This window comes from Mobula birostris, chromosome 17 (assembly GCF_030028105.1).
Source record: "Mobula birostris isolate sMobBir1 chromosome 17, sMobBir1.hap1, whole genome shotgun sequence".
Classification (NCBI taxonomy): Eukaryota; Metazoa; Chordata; class Chondrichthyes; order Myliobatiformes; family Myliobatidae; genus Mobula; species Mobula birostris.
Genome location: NC_092386.1, coordinates 13339743 through 13364400, shown reverse-complemented (window position 1 = coordinate 13364400; position 24658 = coordinate 13339743). Strand labels below are relative to the sequence as shown.

The 24658-nt window shown below is 40.8% G+C and overlaps 1 protein-coding gene across 5 annotated transcripts in view; it reads left to right on the top strand.

Annotated features, from left to right (window-relative positions):
• ssbp2b (single stranded DNA binding protein 2b) overlaps positions 1 to 24658 on the top strand; it is a 324475-nt gene that overhangs the window by 82684 nt on the left and 217133 nt on the right. The gene's annotated exons all lie outside the window — the stretch shown is intronic.

Below are 24658 nucleotides of genomic sequence, written 5' to 3'. Positions count from 1 at the left end.
AGGACAAGAGGAACCCTATCCCTGGTCGGTGGCAGGAGGATGGAGTAAGAGCAGACGTGTGTGAACTGGAAGAGATGCGGTTGAGAGCAGTTTTGATGGACGAGACAGTCCCAACACCAAGCGCTGTGGAACACCACTAGTCACCAGCAACCAATCAGAAAAGGCTCCCTTTATCCTCATGCTCTGCCTCCTGACAATCAGCTAATGCTTTATTCATGCTAAAATCTTTCCTGTAATAGTCATGGGCTCTGACCTTGCTAAGCAGCCTTATGTAAGGCACCTTGTTAAAGGTCTTCTGAAAATCTAAGTACAGAAACTCTACTGATTCTCCTTTTTCTATCCTACTTGTTATTTCCTCAATGAATTTGCAATAGATTTGTTAGGCAAGATTTGCCATTGAGGTAACCAAGCAGACTTTGGCCTATTTTGTCATGTACCTCTAAAACCACATCCTTAACAATTGACTCCCAACATCTCCCCAACTACTGAGGTCAGGCTAACTGGGATATAATTTCATTTCTTCTGCCTCCCTCTCTTATTCAAGAGAGGAATGACATTTGCAATTTTCCAGTCCTCCAGAACTATGCCAGAATCTATTGATACTCCCACAATCTTTTCAGCAACTTCTTTCAGAACCCTGGGGTGTAGTCCATCTGTTCCAAGTGACTTATTTAAGACCATAAGACATAGGAGCAGAATTAAGCCACTTGGCCCACTGAGTCTGCTCCACCATTCAATCATGGCTGATCCTTTTTTCCACTCCTCAGCCCCACTCCTCGGCTTTCTCCCTGTAACTTTTGATGCCATGTCCAATGAAGAACCTATCAAGCTTTGCTGTAAATATACCCAATGACCTGGTCTCCACAGCTGTCTATGGTAACAAATTCCACAAATTTGCAATGATCTGGCTAAGGAAATTTTTCCGCATCTCTGTATTAAATGGACACTCCTCTATCCTGAGGCTGTCCTGTTGTCCTGGACTTCCCCCACAGTGGGAAACATCATTTACAGATCTACTCTATCTATGTCTTTCAACATTCGAAAGGGTTCAGTGAGATTTCCCCTCATCCTTTTAAATTCCAGCAAGTACAGACCCAGAGGTATGAAACGTTCCTCATATAATAGCCCTTTCATTTCCGGAATCATCCTTGTGAACCTCCTCTGAACCCTCACCAATGCCAGCGCATCTTTTCTTAAATGAGGAGCCCAAAGCTGTTCACAAAACCTCAAAGTGAGAGAGACCCCACCAGCGCCTCATAAAGCCTCAGCATCACATCCCTGCTCGTGTATTCTAGACCTCTTGAAATGAATGTTAACATTGCATTTGCCTTCCTCACCACTGACTGTAGATGTAAGTTAACATTTCAGGTGTTCTGCACAAAGACTCTGAAGTCTCTTTGCATCTCAGATTTTAGGATTTTCTCCTGGTTCAGAAAATAGTCTGCTCATTTATTTCTACCAGCAAAGTATATGACCATACATTTTCCAACATCGTATTTCATTTGTCACTCTCTTGCCCATTCTCTTAATCTGTCTCTGTCCTTCTGCAGCCTACCTGTATCCTCAATACTACATGCCCATCCACCAGTCTTCATATCATCTGCAAACTTGGCAACAAATCCATCTATTCCATCATCTAAATTATTGATATACAGCATAAAAAGAATTGGTCCCAACACTGACCCCTGCGGAACACTACTAGTTACTGGCAGCCAAACAGATAAGGATCCTTTCATTCCCACTCGCTGCCTCCTTCCAATGCTCTAACCATGCCAGTAACTTTCCTGTAATACCATGGACTCTTAACTTGGTAAGGAGCCTCATGTGTGACACTATGTTATAGGTCTTCTGAAAGTCCAAATATACAGCATCTACTGCACCCCCTCTATCTATCCTGCTTGTAATATCCTCAAGGAATTCCAATAGGTTCATCAGGCAAGATGTTCCCTTAAGGTAGTGGTCCCCAACCACCGGGCCGCAAAGCATGTGCTACCGGGCCGTGAGGAAACGATATGATTTGGTGATATGAAACGATATGAGTCAGCTGCACATTTCCTCATTCCCTGTCACGTGCACTGTTGAGCTTGAACGCATGCGAGGTCATGACCCGCGCGTCATCCATGTCAGCGCGGGAAGAAGATCAACTCCTCAAGCTTGCAAATGACGACGGGCTGAAAAGTATGTTTGCCATAACATCTTTGCCGGCATTCTGGATCAAAGTCAAGGCTAAATATCCTGAGATAGCCACGAAAGCACTGAAAACGTTGCTTCTATTTCCAACATATCTCTGCAATGAATGTAATGAAAACTAAATTGCAGAATAGTCTGGACATAAGGAACCCCCTTCGAGTATCGCTGTCTCCCATCACCCCTCGATAGGACCGTCTCGTTGCAGGAAAACAAGTATTCAGCCCAGGGCTCCCACTGATACAGCAGTATTGTTGCATTGCAATGATTTTATATGTTCATACGGGGAAAACATGTGCTGTGTGTTTAATATCCAAACGTTACTTAAAATGTTATGATGCTATTGACTTATATAACCATATAACAATTACAGCATGGAAACAGGTGATCTCTGCCCTTCTGGTCCATGCCGAACGCTACTCTCACCTAGTCCCACCGACCTGCACTCAGCCCATAACCCTCCATTCCTTTCCTGTCCATATACTTACCCAATTTTTCTTTAAATGATAATATCGAACCTGCCTCTACCACTTATACTGGAAGTTCGTTCAACACTTACTTCAAGCTCCCCGTCCTCCCCTGATAATTGACTTATCACTATATTCACGCGAAGAAAATATGCGCTGTGTGTTTAATATTAAATTAGTTAGATAAACCCTTCTAGAAATGAAATTGAGTGTATTAGCCACTTATCACTGATATTCCGGTCGTGATTAACACCCCCCCCCCCCCCGAACAGAATCACCAAAAATGATTTGTAGAAAAAAATCGGCACGTACACGCTTGTGCACTGGTGCCTGCACAGCTTCATGGTCATGGTAGTTTTTCTCAGGGTAAACACAACATATTTGACTGCTACTCTTGTCTGTTGGCAGCCCTACCACCCCCCCGGTCGGCCGGTCCGCAAGAATATTGTCAATATTAAACCAGTCCGCGTTGCAAAAAAGGTTGGGGACCCCTGCCTTAAGGAAACTCTGCTGACTTTGTCCTATCATTCTGTGTCACCAAGTACTCCATATCCTCACCCTTACCAATTGACTGCAACATCTTCCAAACAACTGAGGTCAGGCTAACTGGTCTATAATTTCCTTTCTGTTGCCTTCCTCCTTTCTTAAAGTGTGGAGTGACATGTGCAATTTTCCAGTACTCTGGACCATGCCAGAGTCCAATGATTTTTGGAGGATCATTACTAATGCCTCCACAATCTCGACCGCAACGTCTTTCAGAACCTAGGGTGCAGTTCATCTGGTCCTGGTGACTTGTGTATCCTTTGGTCTTTCAGCTTTTTCAGCACCTTCTTCCTTGTAATAGTAACTGCTTTCACTTCTCTTCCTTCATATTCTTCAACATTTGGCACACTGCTAGTGTCTTTCACAGTGAAAATTGATACAAAATACTCATTTCGTTCATCTGCCATCTCCTTGTCTCTCGTTATTATTTCTCTGGATTCATTTTCTAGCAATCGCATATCCACTCTCGTCTCTCTTTTATTTTTTTTTTATACTTGGGAAAAAAAAATTTACTTTTCAGACCTTTCAGTTTCCCAAGCACCTTCTCCCTATAATAGCAACTGCACTCACTTCTGCCCCAACACTCTCGAAATTCCACAATACTGCTAATATCTTCCAGTGAAGACTGAAGCAAAATACTTATTTGGTTGTCAACCATTTCCTTGTCTCCTCATCACTACTTCTCCAGCATTATTTTCCAGCAGTCCAATATAAACTCTCATCTCTCTTTTACCCTTTATATATCTGAAAAAGCTTTTGGTATCTTCTTTGATGTTATTGGCTACCTTATCTTCATATTTCATCTCTTCCCTCCTTATGGCTCTTTAGGTGTCTTCTATTAGTTTTCCAACTAATAGAAGGCACCTAAACTAAGGTGCCTTTCCAACTAAGTCCTCCAACTTCCCATGAATTTTTGCTCTATTATATATGCCCTTTCTTTTGATTTTATGTTGGCTTTGACTTCTCTTAACAGTCATGGTTGTGTCATTTTGCTTTTAGAATACTTGTTTGAGATCTATCTATCCTGCACCTTCCGAATTGCTCCCAGAAACTCCAGCCACTCGGCTACCATCACTGCTATCTTTCCTGTAAAGTTGAATCAGGTTTGTGGATTGAGACAAGTGAGACAGAAAACACTGACTGTGAATAAGTATTTTACTTTTATTTACAAACAGTAAAAATTCGACCAATCATTCATGTTCTGCAAGTTGCAGACATTACAAAGCTGAATATTCAACAAACATACATCCAACAAATATACTTAGTTAAAAGCATGTGCAGAACATACCTTCCCAATGGTCCTGTGCACCTCTTGCCTTAAGCAAAGGAAGAGAGCTCTCGATATACCCTGGATATTTGAAACTGGACACCAGGCAACTAATCTGTGGGGAAAGCAGTTGTAGTTTCTAAACTAACCAATCACAGTGGAAGCGACTTTTGACAATCTTTGATAATGAATATACTTTGAACTTTGAACTACCTGGTGTTGCAAGAAGTGCTGTAACTCAGAGTAGAGATAGCTCTCTCCAAGTGAGCGGGTGTGGTGATTGAGATTGGGGTAACAATGTGCCAGCGGCAGTCCAACTTTGAAACCAGGACTGAAGGGAGAACAAAGAAGAACAAACAAATCAGGTTTATTATCACTGACCTATGTCGTGACATATATTGTTTTGTGGCAACAGTACAGTGCAATACATAAAAAATTACCTTTAAGCTACAATAAGAAATATAAAAAGTGATAAGGAGTACAAAATAAGAGCAAAATAGTGAGTTAGTTTTCAAGGTTTTGTGGAGCGTTAAGAAATTTGATGGAGGAGAAGAAGAGCTGTTCCTAAAACGTTTGAGTATGGGTCTTCATGCTCCTGTACTACCTCCCTGATGGTAGTAATGAAAAGAGGGCATGTCATGGATGGTGAGATTCTTTCATGATGGATACCACCTTCTTGAGGCATGTCTTCTAAGATGTGAGACGTTTCTGGGAGACGGTAGGGCAGTAGTTTGAGGGAGTGTAATGGATGCACAATGCTGACTTTAAGGTATCTGCCAGTAAGGAATAGACCATCTTTCTCGCTGAGAGCCCATGTGAAGCAGACATTGCATCAAAGTTGAGTTTATTGTCATCTGCACAAGTTTAAGATGGCGCTACTGAAGGTGTGTGACAGCTTATCGGTAGTTAGAAAGGCAAGAAATTCAACTAAAAACATAAATACCTTTTCCGAAGAAAATTGTGGTAAGTTACCACAACAAGCAATGAAGAAGCAAGTGGAGGCGAAGCTGATTCGAAGGATGGACTGTGCAGATGCATTGCAAATCAGAAGCACAATGTGTTTAAGATGGGGTTGCAGGTGGTTTGGTATTGTTATCGAAGTTGGGGTTAGAGTGAGCAATCTGGAGAGGAGTCGATGCAGAAGAGTTTCGAAGCCTGTCCACCTAACCTGGATGCAAGGTTGAATTGCTCCAGGTACTGAGCCTATTTGATGAGATCGAGAATGGCTTCAAGCTGGGCATCTCAAGTGTATCACTACGCCAGGGTCCAGGTCCTAGAGCAAGGTACTATCCAGTGCTTGGGCAGTTTAAACTCTGGTTCAGATAGACTGGAAAGCCCGAGTGTTGGAACCGGAAGCGAATTTGATTTTACTTGCTTTCCCGCGATGTTCATTTGTCTCTCAGTTGGTGAACTGTTCTGGCTGCTGTGCTACTGAGACTGAGGCTTGGACCTACTCCGGTTACTTTGGGGAGTGGAGCTAAGGACTCAGTCTGTTTTGGAGTACTGTACTGTCTCTTGCTTCTATTGGTTGCAAGATTGTTTTTTTTTTCTTTCTTTGCGCAGTGGTTTTGAACTTTTTTTAATTGGTTCTTCGGGTTTCTTGCTTTGTGGCTGACTGTAAGCAAACACCTTTCAAGGTGCATAATTTAAACATTCTTTGATAATAAATGTTCTTTGAATCTTTGAAGTACATGTGTGCACAGGTGCACTGAAAAATGTACTTGCAGCAGTATGACAGGCACATAGCATTGCATAAGCAGAGATGTCAGTGAAATAACTGACAGAACATGGAAGGATCTGTGAAGCCCTTCATAAGATTGAAAGTTACTTGTAAAACAATGTAACAAGCTATTCAGAGAACTGGGCAAGAATATGTCACTGAGTTAAAAGATGTTCTCAATCTGCTGCTAATGAAAAGCAGCCTGTTATATGTTAACCAAGTGACAGGTCTCATATGGAAACTGACTTGGGCATTTCAGAACAGTGAGGCAGTTTGCAAATCTTGATGGCAACAGTTCAGAGGAAGTGTCCATAATGGTGTGAGTGCATAATAGCTGGGTCTCTATAAGGCAATAGATCAGACCACATTTGGAGTACAGGTTTCCCCTGCCATCCAAAGGTAGAGCGTTCCTATGAAATGGTTCGTAAGCCGGAATGTCAAAAAGCGAAGAAGCAATTACCATTTATTTATATGGGAAAAATTTGTGAGCGTTCGTAGACCCAAAAATAATCTACCAAATCATGCCAAATAACACATAAAACCTAAAATAATGGTAACATATAGTAAAAGCAGGAACGATATGATAAATACACAGCCTATATAAAGTAGAAATACCTCTCTACAATCATTGCCGCACTGTTCTCCGTAGTGAAAACCTCACGCAAGTGCTCTCGGCAGAAACACTCTCTCCAGTAACCTTTAAGCTGTGAAGCTGCCAAATCATACCAAATAACGCATAAAAATACACAGCCTATATAAAGTAGAAATAATGTATGTACAGTGTAGTATCACTTACCGGAATTGGGAAGACAGCGCCGAGCACACTGATGATGGTGTGTTAGGCTGAGTCGTTGGAGGTTGGGGTGGTGCAGTGGTCCCAACCCTCCAGGCCGCCAACCGATACTGATCCATGAAGCATGCAGGGGTACAGCGGTGGCCGGGACGCACCCAACACATCTTTAAGAAAAAAGCCAAAATAAACAACCTAATTAATTAGCTTGTGTATTTCGGCTTTTTTTTAAAAAGATGTGCTGGGTGCGTCCCGGCTACCACTGCATTCTCCGCGGCAGTGTATTGGTCCCTGGCCCGGGGGTTGGGGTGGTGGGACACTGGGGTGTCATTTCAGCGTCGTCTGTTTCCATCAGGGCAGACAGGTCATCTTCTATGACTGCCTGCCTCGATGTCGAAGGTTGAGATTCGTCGTCTGCTGTGGCTGATGCGGAAGGCTTGCTTGAGTGCTTAGCCTCGTGCATTTTTCTATCATACAGTTCTTTGCAAGCACTCAAACCATCTTGCAAATATGCCCTAAACCGATGTACCCTTTCAAAATTAAGGTCGTACTTTATCATTGCAGCGAAAATCTCATGCAGTTGCTTCACGTTCAGTTCCTGGATGACTTCACTTTCGGTCCATTCGCTACTGCATTTGGTTTCGATTGTTATCCTTTCCTCTTCCAATTGCATCAACTCTTCATCTATCAGTTCTTGTTCATGGGATGCCAAAACTTCTTCACCATCATCTTTGCCAACTTCCACAAGCCAAACTCACTTTGTCCTTACTTCGTTCACCACGATCGAAACGCTTAATTATGTTTAGTGTTACGCTAAGTGTAACATCTTTACGAGTTCTTTTAGGCTTTTTCGATACCTTAGAACTCATCTTGCTAACGGCTGCTCACAGGCACGTGTTTAAGCATTGCTGGCTAGAATGCAGTTCTGGGGGCGGAGCGGCTGCTCGGGGCGCGCGTTGCTTTTTTCACTCGCTGCCTTTTTTTGTAACAGTGAAAACACCTTCTGTTAGCGAAAACAGGTAACTAATGTAGGTCTTTCGTTAACAGTGAGGTTTTGTAAAGCGAACGTTTGAAAAGTATTGTGAGCTGTTTTGGGTCCCTTATCTAAGATAGGATGTGTTGGCATTGGAGGAGATTCACGAGAATGATTTTGGAAATAAAAGCATTAATGTTTTGATAAAGTGAAGCACAATAAGTTATTTGAAATATTACAGGAAACTCTAGATCAAGATTCAAAAGACCTCCGCCTAATCAGAAATCTGTACTGGGAATGAACTGCTGCTGTAAGATTAGATGGAGAAGTGAGTCAGTTTACGAAAATCAAGAGAGGCGTTAGACAAGGGTGTGTTTTCTCCCCTGATTTATTTAATGTGTACAGTGAAACAATATTACAAAAAATAAGAGACATCTTGGGAATAAAAGTTGGCAGTGAAAACACCAATAATTTCAGATATGTGGGTGACACTGTTAATTGCAAGTACAGAGGAAGAACTACGAAACTTAGTTGATACAGTTGTTGAAGAAAGAGCAAAAATGGGTCTATCAATTGCAAAAAGACAGAATGTATGGTGATATCCAAAAAGAAGGAGAATCCTATCTGCTGGGTGAGAATAAACAGAGAAGACATAAAACAGGTACAGAACTTTTTCTACTTCGGAAGCTGGGTGAGATCAGATGGCAGGTGCGACATGGACATCAAAAGAAGAATAGGGATGGCAAAAGACACCTTTACGAGAATGAAGAGTATACTGACCAGTACTAAACTAGGCATGACAACCTGCCTCAGAGTACTGAAATGTTACGTTTATTCAGTTATGTTATATGGCTCAGAATGTTGGACAATATCTAGTAACATGAGGAAATGAATTGAAGCAGCAGAGATGTGGTTTTTGAGGAGGATGCAAAGAATATCATGGACAAAAGGAATATCTAACGAGGATGTCATGAACAGAGCAAACACAGAAAGAGAAATAATGTATGAGATCATGAAAAGGCAACGTAACTTCATTGGACATGTGATTAGGAAAGAGGAGTTAGAATGCACGGTAATTATGGGAAAGATTGAAGGGAAGAAAGCAAGAGGAAGACAAAGACAAATGATGATGGAGACAACAGCCAGAGAACTGGAAATGAATACCAATGAATTGATCCACTTGACCTGAAGCTGGAGTGTGTGGGCTATGGCAGTCAAAGCTCAAACCGGGCATGGCACCTGATGATGATGATGATGATGATGATGATGAATGTATGAGGAGCATTTAATGGCCCCGGGTCTGTACTCACTGGAGTTTAGACAAAGCCTATCAAATATTGAAAGGCCAATATAGAGTGGATATGGAGAGGATGTTTCCAATTTTGGGGGAATCTCGGACCAAATTTATTATCAATGTACATATACAGTATGTCACCATTTCCGACCTTGAGATTCATTTTCTTGCAGGCATTCACAGTAAGTGCAAAGAAACGGAATCAATTAAAAACTGCACATAACAGACAAAAACTGATGTGCGAAAGACAACAAATTGTACAAATACAAAAAATGAAAATAATAATAAATAACAAATACTGAGAACATGAGTTGTAGAGTCCTGGAAAGTGAGTCCATAGGCTGTGGAATCAGTTCAGTGTTGGGGGGAGTGAAATTTTTCACTCTGGTTCAGGAGCCTGATGATTGAGGGTAATAACTATTCCTGAACCTGTTGGTGTGGGACCTAAGGCTCTTGATGGCAGCAGCACGAAGAAAGCATGGCTGGGATGGTCGGGGGGTGGGGGGGGTCCTTGATGATGGATGCAACTTTCCTGCCAGAGGGTGGAATTCATTGCCATAGATGGCTTTGGAGGCCAAGTCATGGGTATATAGAAAGCGGAATTTAATATATACTTGATTTGTAAGGGAGGGAAGGGTCATGAGGAAAAGGCAGGAGAATGGGGTTGAGAGAACTAATAAATCAGACATGATCGAATGGCAGAGCAGACTTGATGGGCCAAATGGCCCAATTCTGTTCCAATGTCATAAGATTTTATAGAGCCTGCTTACAGTAGTTTCAAGACATCAGGTAAATGGTTGCAGATAAAGCCAGGCAAGGTGGGAATTTGGTGGCTCAGCACAGGGTGCTGCAGCTTGGGAACACAAATCACTTGCAGATTAAAGACTCCTACTAGAGGGGATGAGGGCTTGAATTGTAGAATAGAGCTTAGTGTCCACAAGATTTTCATTGTACCTTAGTATGTGTGACGGTAATTAATCAACTTACTGATTTACCAACTTGAGGCTTTGGTTTTCGGTAACCCTGCTAAGATATTTTAGCACGCAGGCTTAACTACTTCACCGTGATTTACCAACTACTTTATTAAAATATAAACACACTACATCTCTCTTGTTATCCATTTCTATGTCTTTTGTTACCTTGACATTTTTGTTTAATTAAATTGTCCTGAAATGTCTTCCTGTTTAAAAATTTCTGACTATAGTACATTCTCTTGCAGGCTTAGCCACACAAGACTCTCCCCAGAGTAATCTCATGTCTCCTGTCCTGTGATATGGTGTTTATCTTTTTTGGTTCCCAATAGCTAATTGCACATACAGTAGTGTCACTTGCCTTGATCTCAGCTGGGTTCTCTAACAGCACATTTGTGTGTGTATTCTTTCTTCCTTCCTGTAAGTGGACTAATACATAATCAAGAGAGACAGAGCAAATCGTAAGATTAACGTTAGTTTATATGATATCAAATATACAAAGAAAGAAAGCTTCCATTAAAGTTTAAGACTTAGATTTTGCTGAAAGTAGCTTGCACTCACCACTACAGGAGGCAATTATCTCTGACTTATGTATCTGTAAAAGAGTATTTGCAGCACAGAAGCCTCCTGGACATGACCAGCAAGGCCTTGTATGGCTGCGCAGCATTGAGTGCTGTAATTGGTATTTGTATTGTGCCAGGACAAACCCTTCTCATGAAAATGCTGATAAGACAAATCCGTGCTCTTGGCATTGCCAGCTGTCAAATCTTTTGATGCTATTGAATTTTCCTCCTATTTAGAACCCTTTCAATACTAAAATAATTAAACTCCGATAAACACTTGAATGTAATATTTATTATCAACTCAGCCAATTAAAAAAAAAATCAGCTTACAGGTTTCCCCCGCCATCCAAAGGTAGAGCGTTCCTATGAAACGGTTCGTAAGCCGGAATGTCGTAAAGCGAAGAAGCAATTACCCTTTATTTATATAGGAAAAATTTGTGAGCGTTCACAGACCCAAAAATAACCTACCAAATCATGCCAAATAACACATGAAACCTAAAATAACGGTAACGTATAGTAAAAGCAGGAATGATATGATAAATACACAGCCTATATAAAGTAGAAATACTTTTCCACAATCATTGCTGCACTGTTCTCCGTAGCAAAAATCTCATGCTAGCGCTTTCGGCAGAAACACGGCGCAAACGCTCTCGGCAGAAACACTCTCTCCAGTAACCTTTAAGCTATGAAGCTGCCAAATCATACCAAATAACGCATAAAAATACACAGCCGATATAAAGTAGAAATAATGTATGTACAGTGTAGTATCACTTACTGGAATTGGGAAGACAGCGCCGAGCACACTGATGATGGTGTGTTAGGCTGAGTCGTCGGATGTTGGGGTGGTGCAGTGGCCCCCACCCTCCGGGCGGCGAACCAATACCGATCCGCGAAGCATGCAGGGGTACCGCGGTGGCCGGGATGCACCTAGCACATCTTTGAGAAAAAAGCGGAAATAAACAAGCCAATTAATTAGGTGCCGCCTGGCACATAATTAATTAGCTTGTTTATTTTGGCTTTTTTCTTAAAGATGTGCTGGGTGCGTCCCGGCTACCGCTGCATTCTCCGTGAATCAGTATCTGTCCGCGGCCCGGAGGTTGGGACCACTGGGGTGGTGGGACACTGGGGTGTCATTTTCTTCTATGTCTGCCTGCGTTGATGTCGAAGGTCGAGGTTCGTCGTCTGCTGTGGCTGATGTGGAAGGCTTGAAAAATGACAGTATGCTTGACTGCTTAGCCTCACGCATTTTTCTATCATACAGTTCTTTGTAAACCATCTTGCAAATATGCCCTAAGCCGACGTACCCTTTCAAAATTAAAGTTGTACTTTATCATTGCAGTGAAAATCTCACGCAGTTGCTTCATGTTCAGTTCCTGGACGAATTCACTTTCGGTCCGTTCACAACTGCATTCGGTTTCAATTGTTATCCTTTCCTCTTCCTATTGCATCAGCTCTTCATCTGTCAGTTCTTGTTCATGGGATGCCAAAACCTCTTCAACATCATCTTCGTCAACTTCCACAAGCCAAACTCACTTTGCCCTTTCTTTGCTCACCATGATCGAAACGCTTAATTATGTCTAGTTTTACGCTAAGTGTAACACCCTTATGAACTCTTTTAGGCTTTTCCGATACCGTAGAACTCATCTTGCTAACGGCTGCTCACAGGCACGTGTTTAAACAATGTTGGCTAAAATGCAGTTCTGAATCCGGGGGAGAGTGGTTGCTCGAGGTGCGTGCTGCTTTTTTTGCGCGCTGCCTTTTTTTGTAACAGTGAAAACACCTTCTGTTAGCGAAAACAGGTAACTAATGTAGGTCTTTCGTAACAGTGAAGTTTCGTAAAGCGAACGTTCGAAAAGTGGGGGACACCTGTACTTTTTTCTTGCCTTTCTTTCTCACATCTGTAGAATATCCATTAAAATTACTGTGCTACACTGGTGCATAATCAGCAAGATTCAAGATTGTTTAATGTCACTTCCAGTACACAAGTGTAACGGAGAATGAAATAGTTGTTACTCTGGATCTGATGCAGCATATAAAAACACACTAGGATAAACAACACAATTTAAAAAAGGCAATAAATATACAGTAAATACTGTATATAGCTTATGTACTGTATGTTTGTTCCTACTGCTGAAGTGTAATAACAAATTTGCCAGCAAGAATCTGCCATCAAATTCAGGACTCCCTCATTTGGCCTAGAAAACCCATAAAATGATGGAGCTGAAGACCTAATTCTCTATGAATTTAAAGATAGAACAAGTCTAAAGCTAGGTAGGTGAACTGGTTTATTATTGTCCCATGTAACGGGGTACAGTTCAAAACTTGTCTTGCATCCCGTTCGTGCAGGTCAGTATATTACAACAGTGCACTGAGGGAGTGCCAAGAACAATAACAGAATGCAGAATAAAGTGTTACAGTCACAGAAATGCTACCTATTTACAACAGAGAGCAAACTGACGTATGCATAATCCAAATTTTCAAACTGCTGAGAACTTTGTGCATGTTTTATGTATTCATCTATAACTTGAACTATGTACACAGAACCAGGAAACAACACCAGACAAATAAGTCCAAAATGAAACACTGGAATAAAATCAACACTTCTTAAACAGATTAATGGATATGTGGGAATGACATCTGGAAAATAATTGTTTCAAACTATTTTCATTTTTTAAAAAATAGTTAACAAAAAGTATTTCTGCTTTGGAATGGAATTAGCAATAAAAGGAATGCATGTGGAAGACAGATCACTAATCAATGAAACTAAACCAGCAGATTGAATAATAGAAATCGAGGTGGGTAATCTGTAGTTTCACCATTATACAGAGAAATATAATTGACGAACCCATAAAGGAGACCTCTAAGCACACTTATTTTTCTTTTCAAATCAATTTTTATAAGTGAAATTTGTCACCTGCAGTTCTAAAGCATGAACCACTTTTTTTCCGATATTCCTACTTTACAAAAAAATGGCTGACCCATAAGATTAAATATTCTATTTTCAGTTATCAGTTGAGTGAATTAACTGGGCAAGTACCACCAAAGCTTCCTCTTTGAATCAACAAAATATTAAATTCACATCAGATTACTTTTCAAAATAAGATTAATAAAACTATCATAATAATGTATTCATATTTGAAAAAAGTTTAATATTAAAGAGTACAACAGATGTCTATCAGTGGTGAGCTGCCCTTTTCAATTAAATTAAGGTCCCATAAACCTTTTGAAACCACAGGTAGTTGCTAAGGAAATTCTTTCCAACTCGTTTCTCTTGTAGTCTTTGGACTGCCGGGCAACAATTTTTAATTTGCATAATGCAAGCCTGTGGGGAAGAGTTTTATTCTTCTGTTTTGCACTCTTTTTGCACTATTTGGTTATTTATATATATTTCTTATTTTAACTCATCGTGTTTTATGTGTTGCACTGTACTGCTGCTGCAAAATGACAAATTTCTCAACATATTTTGAAGATAATAAACAATATTCTGAATCTGAAATGTGTACTTTTAAGGTCTCCTTTTAAATTTTTCAACACTCTTGTATATTAATATAAAGTTTGTTTTATTTATCAACATAATTAATGTGTACTTGCATGTATTTAAAATATAAAACTGATAATACCAAATGACAGAGCATTTTACCCTGCCTATTTCGCACAACCAAATACCTGATAAAACCATGTATTATTCACAATGAGAAACTGTTTCCTACATGGAACAAGTCACTCACAGTTTGTTTTAACTCAATCTGAAGCGAATAAGAGACCTTCTTAGACATCAATCAGCCATACAAAGGAATCAGACTGCCGTGACCAGTGGCAATTACAGGTAAAGATTTTTGAAGAGGAGAAGGACGTGACCTCCTCTTATTAGCCAGCAATGACATAGCAGAGGTTCCCCCAGATTAACAAATAGTTGATGTTAAGCAGAGGTTTTGTAAATGAACTTTTAACACATTCAGCTGGAATTATTTTCTGCTAATTTAGCTAGGTGGCATGGTAGCGTCATGCCAGATGTAAGATCAGGGTTCAATTTCCACTACTGTCTTCAAAGATTTTGTGTGCTCGGTGTGACCATGTGGGTTTCCTCCAGGTGCTCCTGTTTCCTTCCCCATTCCAAAAATGTGCAGGTTAGGGTTGGTAAATTGTGGGCATGCTATGTTGATTCCAGAAGCATGGCAACACTTCTGGGCTGGACAGCAAATCCTCAGACCGTGTTGGCTGTTGGTGCAGCATGGTTTGATGTTTTGAAGTGTATGTGACATAGCTAATCTTTATCCTTATTAATACAAAATGATTAATACATTTGTAAAACAGCAGTGAATTTTAAAATCTAATTTTTTTTCATATCTACATGCTGCAGTACTGTGTAAAAGTCTTAGCACCCTAGATTTTTTATATAAATTGTGTTTGTAGATGTTTATTTTTTTTGCCTTCTGCATTGGTGTGTCAGTAGAAAACAGCAAAATTCAGATTTCCAAATGTTCATTTTCCAAAAAAATTAAATGTTAGAAAATGTTTTATAAAAAATAACATATTAAGCAACAGACCAGTTTTCAATTAAAAGCTTGATTACTTTATAGATGTATAGCCCAGTGCATGATTAAAGAAAAATGACAAACAGGTGCTAATGATCAATGACATAATGAGTTAAATGAACTAAACTGATAATCTGAAACAGAAATGGGTGTAGAAGGAACCAAACTGGGCGAAGTCAGACCAAACTAAAAGCTGAGGGTGTCACAGATAGTGCCAGTTTAACTATCAATTCTGACACCATGACAAAAGAGAGCTTAGCAACAAGACACATGGTGGTCATCCTACATCAGCAAGGTCCCTCCCACACAGAAATTTTGCATCAAATAGGCATTTCAAGATGTGCTGTCTGAGCTCTTCTGAACCGTAAAGAAACGGGTAAGGTTGAGGATCAGAAATGTAGTGGTCTGTAATGGTCTGCTGCACACAGAAACTGACGAGATAACATCAAACCGACGTCCCTTCTAAACTGGAAGAAATTCAGCACTTCTATCTAACAGAAGCCACTGGAACCCAAGCATACCCCATTACAGTCCAGAGAAATTTGTCAGAAGTGGTCTTCATGGAAGAGTTGTTGCTAAAAAGCCAAAGTGGAAACAAAGCCAAGAGACTTGCCTACGCACAAAAGCTGGAGTGCTGAACAATGGTAACAAGTACTCTGAACTGATGTGTCAAAATGTGAAACTTTTGGCTCAAACAGGAGGCAGTTTGTCTGTAAAAGAACTGGAGAGTGCTACATGGATGAATGTCTGCAGCCAAAGGTGAAGCAAGGTGGAGGTTCCCTGCATGGTTAGGGCTGTACTTCTGCAAATAGAGTTGGTGATCTGGTTAGAATTAATGGAATCCTCAATGCTGAGAAGTACACAAACACAAAATCTGCTGATGTTGGAAATCCAAAGCAACACACACAAAATGCTGGAGGAACTCAGCAGGCCAGGCAGCATCTATGGGAACGAGCAAATAGTTGCTCTTTCGGGCCTGAGGGAGGGTGTTGGCCTGAAACATCGACTATTTACTCTTTCCCATAGATGCTGCCTGGCTTGCTGAGTTCCTCCAGCATTTTATGTGTGTTACTGAGAAGTACATGCAGATTATCATACCATCAGGGAGGCAGCTGATTGGTCCCAACTTCATTCTGCAGCAGGACAATGACCCCAAACACATGGCCATGGCCATACAAACTATCTTCAGCAAAAAGAAAGTTCTGCAAGAGAAGGGGTGGCCTCCACAGAGCGCTGGTCTTAACATCATCAAGGCTGTCAGGGATTACCTGGAACGGCAGAAGCAAGCAAGAGAACCAAAGTCTGCAGAAGAACTGTGGCAAATTCTCCAAGATGCTTGGAACAACCCATCAGCCGATTTTCTTATCAAACTGCATGGCAGCGTGCCTAACAGAATTCATGAAGTTTTAAGGGCAAAAGGTATTTTACAGCAAATGTTAATTGGATTTTGTCTTTTACTGTTTACTGCAATTTATAATTTTTGGTGTTTATAAACTTTTCATTTTTTTTAATTTTTGAAAGCATCTTTGCTTTACAGACGCAAACACGAGGAATTCTGCAGATGCTGGAAATTCAAGCTTTTCTCCATCTGCGTATAAACTTTTGCTCAGTTCTTTCTGAATGTTAAAAGCAATAAATGACAAATACCTAAACGTAGAAGCCACAGCAGGACCTGTGGATATGAATTAAGGGTTGGGAAAACGGGACTAGCTAGATTACTCTGATACGGAAACAAAGGATCTGACTGCCTTAATTTGACACCTTTGCCAGGCCATTCACAAAACAGTGTCTATAAAAAGTGTTCACCTCCCTCTTGGAAGTTTGCATGTTTTATTGTTTTACAACGCTGAATCACGGTGGATTTAAACACAAACAACAGGAATTCTGCAGATGCTGGAAATTCAAGCAATACACATCAAAGTTGCTGGTGAACGCAGCAGGCCAGGCAGCATCTGTAGGAAGAGGTGCAGTCGACGTTTTGGTCCGAGACCCTAGTCCTGACGAAGGGTCTCGGACCGAAACGTCGACTGCACCTCTTCCTACAGATACTGCCTGGCCTGCTGCATTCACCAGCAACTTTGATGTGTGTTGCACAGTGGATTTAATTTGTTTTTTTCGACGCTGATCAGCAGAAAAGACTCTTTCGTGTCAAAGTGAAAACAGATATCCACAAAGTGACCTAACTTAATTTAGAATATAAAACAAAATAATTGCTTGCATAAGTATTCATTCCTTTTAATATAACACACCAAATTATCACTGATGCAGCCAGTTGTTTTTAGAAGTTACATACTCAGTTAAATGGAGGTCTGTTTTTGGAGATATGTATGTAGTCAATTGATTGTAGTAAAAATACACCTGTATCTGGAAAGTCCAACTGCTGGTGAGTCAGTATCCTGGCAAAAACTACATGATGAAGACAAAAAAAAACTCCAAAAAATTCCTTGAAAAGGTTATTGAAAAGCAAAAGTCAGGAGATGGATACAAGAAAATTTCCAAGTCACTGAATATCCCTTGGAGTGCAGTTAAGTCAATCATCAAGAAATGGAAAGAGTATGGCACACCTGTAAATCAGCCTAGAGCAGGTTGTCTTCAGTGACCGTGCAAGAAGGGGACTAGTGAGGGAGGCCACCAAGAGACCTATGACAGCTCTGGAGGAGTTACAAGCTTCAGCGGCTGAGATGGGCAAGACTGTGCATACAACAGCTGTTGCCCAGGTGCTTCACCAGTTGCAGCTTTATGGGAGAGTGGCAAAGAGAAAGCCACTGTTGAAGAAGAACTCACATGAAATCTTGACTACAGTTTGCCAGGAGGCATGTTGGGAGACTTCTGGAAGGAGGTTCTATGGTCTGATGAAACCAAAATTGAGCTTTTTGGCCATCAAACTAAATGCTATGTTTGGCTTAAGCCAAACACCACATATCATCAAAAACACACCATCCCTACAGTGAAACATGATAGTGGCTGCAGCATGCTATGGGGATGCTTCACTGCAGCAGGCCCTGGAAGGCTTGTATGGAGGGTAAAATGAATGCAGCAAAATACAGGGAAATCCTGGAGGAAAACCTGATGCAGTCTGCAAGGGAACTGGGACTTGGGAGAAAATTTGTTTTCCAGCAAGACAATGACCCCAAGCATAAAGCCAAAACTACACAGGAATGGCTTAAAAACAACGAAGTTAATGTCATGGAGTGGCCAGGTCAGAGTCCAGACCTAAATCCAATTGAGAACTTATGGCTGGACTTGAAAAAGGCTGTTCACTCATTTTCCCCGTGCTATCTGATAGAGCTTGAGCAGTATTGGTAAAGAAGAATGGTGAAAAATTGCAGTGTCCAGATGTGCAAAGCTGATAGAAACTATCCACACAGACTCAAGGCTGTAATTGCTGCAGAAAGTGCATCTTCTAAGTACTGACTGGAAAGGGGTGAGTGTTTATGCAATCAAGTATGTTTAATAATTGTAATAAATTTAGGAGAATTTGCTTTCAATTTGACGCGATAGAGTCTTTTCTGTTGATCAGTGTCAAAAAGCCAAATTAAATCCACTGTGATTCAATGTTGTAAAACCATAAAACATGAAAACTGCTAAAGGTGAGATGGGGTGGGGGTGTGTGCCTGGTTTCAGTCCTTTGATGCTGTCCATGTGTGGACTCTGGACATTGTCTGTTTTGCCGCAAAGATTTCCTCTTTTATCCAAAACGTGTCTTAATTTACTTTAAACTAAACTGTAAATTGCCCCTGTTGTATAACAGTGTGGTAGAATTTGAAAATTGTGGGGAGCATTGATTGAAGGGAAAATTAGTGGGAAAATGGGATTTCATTGAGGGCTAACAGAGACTAGCATCTCCTGGCATCTTTTTTGTTGTATGGAAATATAGAAGCGATGATTACGCTTCATGACTTATTGGCTAATAGATAGAACATAAGAAATCGGAGCAAGAGTCGGCCATCTAGCCCATTGATACTGCTCCACTATTCAATGAGATCCTGGCTGATTTAGCCATGAACTCAGATCCACCTACCTCCCATTTCCCCATAACCCTCAATTCCCCTGCTGTGCAAAAATCTTGTTAACTTTGTCTTAATTATATTTAATGAGTTAGCCTCTGCAGCTTCCCTACTAGAGAACTCCACAAATTCACTACTTTCGGGGAAAAGCAGTTTCTCTTCATCTCCATCGTAAATCTATTTTCCCTGAATTGTGATGCTCTGTTCCCCAGATCTAGTCTCACTTACCATTGCCAATAAGTAATACCCTTAGTGCCTCCTCTGAAAGGAAGGCAGGAAAGCACTTGAGAAGAAGTAGTGTTGGTGTTTGAAGGTCTTAGACAAGAAATTCTATTACATAGCACAATGTTTATGTGCAGTCTGGAGAATTGATTCTACTGTACTTTCTGCCTGTATTCAAAGTTTGGAATTTTTCTTTTGGATCATCCACAATTCACAAACATTGGAGGCACCTGGATATATACAGTGGTGTCCAGTGTATGCACTGCTGGATGCCACCTTGACAATGCTTCAAAGAGATGGGCCTTCTCTCTGAATTCAAAGAGATTTAAAGTAGGTTCCAGCTCATAAAGCCAAGTCCTAGGAAGTAACTTCAGCTAGGTGCCCTTCAGTTGCTAAAGCTGTTGATGTTAATCAATAGATCAGTGGCACCAATCAGAAAAAAAGTTATAAAAAGATAATACAGTCACATAGTTTTCTCTGGGAAAAACCTTGAGCCCTTCGAACTGTTTTCCTCATAGAGTGGGGGAAAGCAGTCTTTTGAATATTTAAAACAGAAATAGATATTTGATTAAAAAAGAGTGAATGATTTCTGCAGGTATGTGGGAATGCAAAGTTCAAGTTGCATTCAAATCAGATGTTGTCTGTTATTCTGATGCTGGGTTTTAATCCAAAACATCAACAATTTCTTTGCATCCACTGCTGCTGCTTGACCTGCTGAGTTCTCCAGCGGATTGTGTGTTGCTACAGGTCCCAGCAGCCACAGCCTGTTTTGCCTCAGCTGTTTAAGCAGTAGGGCAGGTTGGAGGGGCTGAATGCCCTCTTTGCTGCTAATTACCAGGATCTTAAATGTTCATGCATTTCCAGAGAAGAGGACTGCACAGGTAATATAGTGTCCTGATGTGCATCACTGATGCCTGTGATTGCCAGTCATTGCAAACAATGAGGAAAAGAGGACATGAAGACAGGTTGAGTGAATTCGGCCTTTTTTTCTTGGAGTGATGGAGGATAAGAGGTGACCTGATAGAGATATATAAGATAATAAGAGGCATTGATCGTGTGGATAGTCAGAGGCTTTTTCCCAGGGCTGAAATGGCTGCCACAAGAGGACACAGGTTTAAGGTGCTGGGGAGTAGGTACAGAAGAGATGTCGGGTTAAGTTTTTTAAGCAGAGAGTGGTGAGTGCTTGGAATGGGCTGCCAGCAATGGTGGTGGAGGCAGATGTGATAGGGTCTTTTAAGAGACTTTTGGATAGGTACATGGAGCTTAGAAAAATAGAGGGCTATGGGTAACCCTCGTAATTTCTAAGGTAGGGACATGTTTGGCACACCTTTGTGAGCAGAAATGCTTGTATTGTGCTGTAGGTTTTCTGTCTTTTTCTAAGTGTGAGCAGGTCAATTGTGCATTTAATGCTGCTTTGAACACCATTGGAGTTTTTACGCAAAATTGTCTTTATTAATAGTGTATCTGTTTAATTAATTTTTCTAATAAAATGTCTTTCGTTTCTTCTGAACTTCTCTATATGAAGTCCAGACCTGATAAAAGACCTCAGCCAGTAAGGTTTTTATTCCTTTCCCTCAATGCTGCCTGACCTGCTGAATTCCTCCAACATTTTGTGTGTATTGCTCTGGAGTTCCAGCATCTGTAAAATCTCTTGTGTTTTTTATAAGGGCATTGGTTTTATACTCCTGAGCAGCATAGTGGCTGAATCCAGTCCGTCACTAACTACAGGGCTTTGGAGAATGCTCAGGAACTGCTGACTCCAGCTATAAACAGGTCTGTTTGGAGAGTGAGTGAGAGTAAGTAGATGTGGCATGCAGAGGGCACTTCCCATCAAAGTGTTAGGTTACTTGGTTCATATATCTTCTCAGCTGCTTGAAGGAAGTGGGTTGCATTTGTTTGACACAGGTTGTGGTAATTTTTCCCATATAAGCTGGGTAATGTTGTTAATCGGAGCTTCTTGAAATTAGTTTCCCCATACCAGTATGTCTGCCTATGGCCTCCTCTGCTGTCAGGTTGAGGCTAGACACAGATTAGAGGAACATTACCTCATATTTCGCCTTGGTGTCTCATACCTGATGGTATCAACAATGATTTCTCTAAGTTATGGTAACCACTCCCTTCTGTTCCCCTCCCCATACTATTTGTTTTCTGTTATCTCACCGGCCCTGTCACCCTCTTTCTTTTTCCCTCCCCTGCACTCTCAATCTGCCCGTTGTCCACACATCTGGTTCCCCACCTCACCTCCTTCTCTTTATTCCATGGGACACTGTCCTCTCCTATCAGATTCCATCTTCTTCAGCCCTTTGTCATTTTCACCTATCACCTCCCAGCTTCTTGTGTTATTCCCACTCTCACTTTCCGTCACCAGCCTATCTATCAGCCCCCTCACCTGGATCGACCTCTCACTTACCAGCTCTTGCTTCACCCATCTGTTTATACTGCCTAAATCCCCTCTTTCTTTCCAGTCCTGATAAAAGGTCTCTACCTGAAATTCCCACCACAGATGCTGCCCGACCTGCTGAGTTCTTCTAGCTTTTTTTGTGTTGCCTGAAATTAATTTTGCTCTTCAGCGCTGGGCACTAAATATACTGAGACCAAGCAATTTGTTGTCATTTCAGAAATACTGGTTGAGAATTCACCATAGGTGTTGGAACAGCTGCCAGTCATTATTTGTTAGACTGACCTGGTCCATTTTATCTCCAGGAACTTCTGAAAAATGTTGCTCCAAATGGGAGATTAAATAGTGTGGTGCCCTCTACAGGGCACCTAGGGACTGAGCAAGAAGGCAAGCAAATATTCAATTGTCTGTGGCATGCTTTTGAGTCTTAAATTATTTAATTGCATTGAAAAATAAGATATATATACAGCAAATTGCAAGGTGGTTGCATTTTATTCCTGCCACCTCCTTGCATCTGGTGTATTACTGCATGGAGGAGCCTGGCAAATACAAAGGCCACTGGCACATATCTGGAACTGACTTCTGTGGCTTACAAGGTCAAAGTAAATTTATTATCAAAGTACATACATGTCACTATATACTACCTTGAATTGCATTTTCTTGCAGGCATTTACAGTAAAATAAAGAAATACAATAGAATTCATTAAAAATTATGTGTAAACAAAAACTGACAACCAATTGTGTAAATAAAAAAAAGAATAATACCAAGGACATGAGTTGTACAGTCCATGAAAGTGAGTCTGTAGGTTGTGGATCAGTTCAGAGTTGAGGTGAGTGAAGTTATCCACACTGATTCAGGAACCTGATACTTGTGGGGTAATAACTGTTCTTGAATCTGGTAGTATGGGACTTGAGGCTTCCCTACTTCCTGCCCAATGATAATAATGAGAAGAGAACATGGCCTGAATGGTGGGGTCCTTAACATGGATGCTGTTTTCTTTCATCATGTTTCTTTCATTCATGCATGGTTCAACTTTGTTGTTGGTCATTAAGACAGGTATATAACTGTGCAGTACTTGGGCAGAATGCTTCATTGTTATTACCACACCTCACAGATGCTAACCAGCATTACCCAGGTTAGAAATGTCAAACACTAGAGGGCTTATCTTAAAGGTGAAAGAGGAAATGTTTAAAGGAGATGTGCAGGACAAGTGTCATTTTTACACAAAATGGTAGGTGGTTGGATTGCATTGCCAAGGGTGTAGGTAGAAGATATGATATTGGCATTTAAGAAGCTTTTAATTAGTTGTGTGAATATGCAGGGAATGGATGGATCTGTGTCATGTGCAGGCAAAGGGGATTAGTTTAACTTAGACATAAACAGAAGAGATTCTGCAGCTGCTGGAATTCTTGAGCAACACACACAAAATGCTGGAGGAACTCAGCAGACCAAGCAGCATCCAGGAAGGGGCATAGACAGTCATTTTGGGCTGAGATCCTTCATCAGGACTGGAAAGGAAGGGGGAAGATGCCAGAATAAGTAGGTGGGGGAAAAGGAAAAGAGTACAAACTGGCAGGTTTAAATTAGCCTCATGTTTGACACAAACATTTGGCTGAAGGGCCTGTTCCTGTGCTGTGCTGTGCTGTACTGTTCTGTGTCTGTGTGTGATTTTGCTTTCTCCATTCATCAAATATCATATTTAAGAATATTTATTAAATAGTACAGTCTGAACCAGGAAGTTCTAAAAATGTAGGATTAGGAATTCATGGACTGTGGGATTGAGAAACACAATGTCAACTTGGGTAATTAAATGAACAATGTGAAAAAAGATTTGATAAAGAGGAAAACGATAGAATGGAGAAATAAAAAAATGTAAAACCTACGTGCAGCAATAATTAAAAAGCTAGAGGATTGTGAGTTTGTAATCCCTTAAGAGTTAAAGTTTTAGAGATGGTGAAATTGTCTTACATCATGCTAAAATGGAAGGTCCCTAACTTTTGCTGGTGAATTTAGTCCATATCGATTAACCAAATATTGGAACATTGTATGCATATGAAAGAGTAGTCTTTCTGAGCAACAACTTGTATTTTTTTCTGTTTATCCGTTTATCTTCACTCTGCTCCAAGTTGTGGTCTAATTAATGAGTAATTAACTTTGGACGCAGTCAGCCTCACAGTTAGCATAAAACAATCTGCTGGAGGAACTCAGCAGCTTGGGAAGGTCCAGGTGGGAATGGGAAGGGAGCTTGAAATGGCATACAGCTGGCAGTTTGGGATGGTCATTAGAGACAGTGTATGCAGGTACTATGCAGATTAAACACCAGACATGTGATCTGCTAATGTCGAGCAGACCACATCGGGAACACAGAGTACAGTAGACAAGGTCGGAGGAACTGCGCAAGAAATTTTATTCTAATATTTACTCTAAATTCTGGCCAGTTGTACATATTAGCCAATGTTGTGTGCCGCTGATGAAATCTTCTTTCTTACAGTTGACACTTAAGTTTGCTATGAGTGCTTGTGATTTTAATGTATTTCTTTCAGCAGGCTGGCCTGTGACTGTTTATTATGACCAGTAAAACATTGTCCCCTGATGATTAGATGATGCAAAGTTAGAGTTTGCACCATGACTCTTCAAGTAGTCTTGTTACATGTGTTGTTTTGAGTTAAGTCTGTGTTATTTAAAAATAAAGTTTTTTTTTCAGTTCTTTCATAAACTGT